Source organism: Zophobas morio, unplaced genomic scaffold (genome assembly GCF_036711695.1).
Source record: "Zophobas morio isolate AGI-343-1 ecotype UQ-CSIRO unplaced genomic scaffold, CSIRO_AGI_Zmor_V1 ptg000201l, whole genome shotgun sequence".
In the NCBI taxonomy this organism is placed as follows: Eukaryota; Metazoa; Arthropoda; class Insecta; order Coleoptera; family Tenebrionidae; genus Zophobas; species Zophobas morio.
The window spans coordinates 139,703-144,814 of NW_026972305.1; the positions used below are offsets into that span (position 1 = coordinate 139,703).

The following is a 5,112-nucleotide window of genomic DNA, read 5'->3' on the forward strand; positions in this document are numbered from 1 at the left end:
AATCTTTATACATTTTATAAAAATGTAGTAAAGCACTGACATTTCAAGGTAATTTGTATTGTCTTGTTAATAATAATTTATTAACTTTTCAAGTATTTTTTAAACTAATTACAAAGATTGCGGCAGTTTTACGAATTTAGTTGTCCTTTTATTCTCTCAGTTACGAACATTTAGTTAATATAATAAAAGAAAAGCATTCCTAAAGTTTTCTTTTATTACTCTTCAAAAAATAAGTGGTTTTTTTTATTAGTTAATTTATTATTTCTACAATCCTTAATTAAGAAAAAGAAATATCCTTATAAAAAGTTATTTGCTCTTTGGCACAGTATATTGCATCTTTTCATTATTGAAGATAAATTAATTTAAATGAACGGTATAATTAGGCTTTTATTTTACACTTAAAAAAGAATACATTACTTAATTAGTTTTTTTAGTTAGTTTCGGCCATATAAAATCGTAGTTGTGGAGTTGTTGAGATCTTTTCTATTTCTTCTGTACACCATTCAACTTCTCTGTTAGTCTTTGCAAACAATATAAACTTTTATTTTTTTAACTTCCTTCACTTATAAATGGTGATTACAAAAAGAGAACTTTTACATTTCTCTTATCAGTTAAAGAAGGTTGGCTTTCTTGCACAATGTGTCTTTTCAAGAATGAAGATAAAATATAATTTTTAATAAACATTCCATTTGGGCTTTTATCCACACGCTTAAAATAAAGTAGTGATTTATTTATCAATATCGTCCTTATAAAATCGTAGTGGAGTTATTTATATCTGTTCTTTCTACTCTGTACCCTTCGTTTGATAAAGGAAAACCTTCAGCTTTTTGCTCAGTATTGAGCATTTATGGTTTTTATACACTTAAAAAAAGATATTACTAAACTTTAGTTTAGTTTATGAATATTGCTCTTTAGATTGCAAATAAATTTATAAATATCTTCTTTTTCACTATAAACTTCGTCCAATTGCTCTACTAAGTTTCTAACTTTTTTAAGTTTCCTTTGTGTTCCGTTTCCAATAAAATTTACTTCTTAATCTGTTCTAACTTTGAGTATAAGCAGTTTTTTTTAATTAATATTTAAAATAAACAGAATTCGTGGTGAGTAATATCACAGCGTCGCTCTAAATTACTTCATGTACAAGAGCAACTTTTAAAATTTTAAAAAAACTGGTGGTAACAAAGTTCACAACCCAACGCTTTAAAAATATTAACGTCAACAGAAATATAGATTTATACAATAATCCACATAAGTATAAGTTTTTTTGGTAGTGTGTTCCTTGCTTAAAAAAAAAAGCTTTTACACTACTCTCAAAAAAAAAACTATCCTTGCATAGTAAAAAAAATTTCCTGATAAAATAGTTCACTAAAATAAATTCTATTTTTGTTAATTGTGAAAATATATTTCTTAACAAAATATCTTGTGCAAACTCAACTTTATTAGAAAATGTGAAGAGCTTTATAACTAAAAAGTCACTTAAATATATTTTTGGAGCTTTTAAAGGATTTTGTAGGAGAATTTAGTTTCTCTTTATTTTTTTTAATAGCGAGGCGCCCTGTGAAAAGATAAAGTTGAAAAAAATAAAGTTCTAACTATTTAAGATACTGCGATATATTAACAAATTTTGAGTATGTAAGTGAGCTTCCTTAAAATTTTCTAAAAATTAAATGAAATGAACCAAAAATCTTCAATAAAAAGTAAAAACTTAATAAATATGATATTTTATTTTTTATTGATATTTGCTTTTATGTAATTTAAAGCGTCTTCTCCTGTATTAATATTATTTGAAATGTCGTCTAAAAAAAAAAGAAATAGATAAATAAGATATTAAGTTCAAAATTAGAAGACCTGGTATAATTAGATTGAATCTATTCTCTATGTTAACAAGTAGTTCAACGGTGTCCAGGCTATCAAGGCCAAGGTCATCGGAAAAATGAGAATTTAAGGTAAACTAGTGAATGTGTTAAATATATAACCGAATTTTTTTTAATACAAACTAACTTTCTTATTACTAAGCTTTTCAAAATTTTTCATTACATCCAAAATTTTTTCAGAAATTTCGTCTTCTGTAGAAGCTTTAAACAAAAAAAAAGTAAATATATATTATTTATATATATAACTATAAAAAAATTCATGGAGGTTTCTTATAAAAAGGCTATTTCTCACCAGCTGAAGATTCGTAACAATGTGTCGCTCGTAAAGGAGATCTTTTAATAAACAGCTGCTTTGAAAAAGAGCTAAAGTACCTCAACATTTTAATATTTCAGTTTTTTATGCCTTTAATGAGTAAAAAAAATAGTAATCAACTTTTTAAAAAAACAATTAAGCAGTCATAAGAAAAAGGATACTATATACTTTTCTATAACGAAGGCAAATCAACGCTTGTCAAAATCAAAGCTATAAGATAACGTTTGAGAATTCTTCAGTTGTGAAGTTGTAGTTAAATCACGTGGAAAATGTGGTACGCTGCAGAATTCTACCAAGATTTATTTACTTTTAAGCTCTTTTGAGGACCGGGGTAAAAATTATGGGTCTTCAACTCTTTACCACTTTCTTCCTATACAAATTTGCATTTAGTATTAATTACTTTAGTGATCAACATTATTGAGTAATATAAAGCAGGGTTAGTAGCTATTGACATGAAAGGGATAATATATACTATTTCTTTTTGTTGTCTTCATAGCAATGATGGTATCCTTAGCTTTTTAAATAGTACCTGTAGTTCATTTAAAAAATTTATATTTTGTTTTCAGTTTTTATAAATTTTTGTGTTTAGTTATATAGAAAGATTGTTGAAGAGCCAACTTATGTCGTAAAATTTTATATTTTCGTTATTTTTATCTTGGTAAGTACTATGCTTCCTCTTAAACGGCCCATGAGCCCTGAAACATTTCGTACTTGGTAAGCTTATCATAGTTATATTTTTATAAGGTACTTTTATAGGCTTCTCAGGCTTTCCCTGATTCTTGTTAAGGTATTCGGGTGGTTGGTGCTGCTTATAGGCTTTCGTATAAAGTTGTACAAAATGGTTTACCTTTTTATTCTATTTTGCATTTATTTTAGTGCTCAATCGCTTTTTAATAAAAATTATGTTCGTAGACGTTTTTTTTAATTGTTGGCTACTAAAATTTATAATTAGCTGGAGTTCGTGTTGTAAGAATAAAATTTTTGTCTTATTTAGAGTTTCGTCAAAATCGAGGTACTTGTAATCCATTAGTGAGTTGCCATTTTATATTACTCTTTGTCTATATTTCAGTTATAGTTGAAATTGTTTCCATCTCGTGTAGTTAGATCTTAATAAAGGTGTTTTTTGCATGTAATATTACTGCTTTTTAAACGTTAAGATATTAAATTTTAAAACTTAGTATAACTTGCCAGTCTCATAGGTATGGACACAAACTAAGAAACTTAAGTATTTTCACTTTAGAGCAAAGTGAAATGGGTTCGGGTTATATAGAAAAAAGATGCAATAAACCACAAAGTTAGTATCCTATAGAGGTGAAACCGAAACAGCTATTAGATGTAAATACACTTTAAATGATTGCAGTTTACACAATTGATTACCAAAAGGTTAATCTCGAAACCGAGGCGAAATAAAGACGAGTCCCCATAAAAGTTAGCCCATGTAAAAAGAAGAAAGTATGGAACCAAAGAATATACTATGAACTCAAAAATAGATAAAAACTTAAATACTTGCGCTTCAGAAAGAAAAGCACATATTTTCTATATGCTGGAAAAATATTATATATACAAAGCTTTGCAACAGGTTTTATAACATGCTGAATATTCGGTGATGCCGTTAATTCGTCTAGATGAATTTGTTACATAATTAAATCTTTTCATTAAATGAACTAGAGTGGTATTAAAAGATATCTTAAGATAGACATTTGAAGGAAAGCTCCTAGAAAACCAACCGTGAACCCACACAACTCTTGACATTAGGGTGTCTTTCTTATAAATATGTTTCCCTAGCTCCTTTTTGATTAATTAGTCAACATACATAGTACAATATTAAGCAAACTTCAGTAAAAACACTAATTGCTTAGCCTTTCATGTTATTTCGCCATCCACATTAGTGTGGTTTCATATAAGTATAAGAGTTATTACAGTCAAAGATATAGTTTATAATATATATACTATCTTTCCGCTTTTGGAACTAGATAAATGTTAATTATCTTTTATAGATATGTGCGATTGTCTCTAAGAAACAAATAAGATCTTTTACTTCTTTAAATTCGATGTTGAATTCATGATTTATTTTTTGGGTAATTGCTAGCACAACTTTAGTAACAGGGGTTTTTTCAGGTCTCCCTAGGATAAGGTTGGTTGTGATAGGAGTTTTGAAGGTTTGAATGTTTAACATAAAATTAGGCGCACAATCCTATGGTTTGTTAACCTCTGCAGATGATTTATGGAGACAGGTCTCCTTATCAATAAACTATTTTTATAATTAGCGAAAGTCTATAAATCTATTTATATACTAAAAAATTTTAAACTATTTCCACAATGATATCCTGAAAGCAACATAAACCTTATTATGGTCCAATAAAGCTAATACTAAAAATAATCATAAGCTGAACTTCTGTATTGTATCTTATTTTTGTATATAAATATTACAGTTGTTTATACTATTTCTTTACTTTTTTTTATAATTAAAGTTAGAATTAGGTAAATTATTTAATTGTGGTTATAGGATTTCAAATATCTGGTAACTGTAACCTAAGTGAATTTTTCTTTTTAGGTTTGAAAGGAACTTAAGTTTCTTAGTACTTATGGTGTATTACACTTTACAAAACAATTGTATATTGTAAGCTACTATAACACCTATAAATTTAATTGAACTTTTCGAAGGTTTAGCTTAGTCTTTATTTAACATAATATTTTATTTTACTAAGTAATTTGAACTTAAAAATTAGATGTTATAAAAGTCTTATTTTTTTTTAAAGTTATGAATATGCAAACAACACTAACAATTATTAAAAACTTGAAAGGTAACGTCAGTTTTTTTGGCTCTTATTACACTGGAAAATATAGATTTTGTACGACAAACTATTTAGATATAAAAGATCCTATAAAACATATAAACAGAAGAGCACCTAAGGAAGTATAATA

The 5,112-nt window shown here is 26.9% G+C and overlaps 1 long non-coding RNA gene across 1 annotated transcript; it reads right to left on the bottom strand.

Moving 5' to 3' along the window:
* Window positions 1-1,721: 1,721 nt before the first annotated feature.
* On the bottom strand, window positions 1,722-2,271 carry LOC135145893 (uncharacterized). The gene is made up of 4 exons (XR_010283612.1): window positions 2,167-2,271; window positions 2,002-2,075; window positions 1,849-1,951; window positions 1,722-1,796 (listed from the first exon to the last, which is right to left on the bottom strand). It is a non-coding gene; the product is annotated as an uncharacterized LOC135145893 (long non-coding RNA).
* Window positions 2,272-5,112: the final 2,841 nt, after the last annotated feature.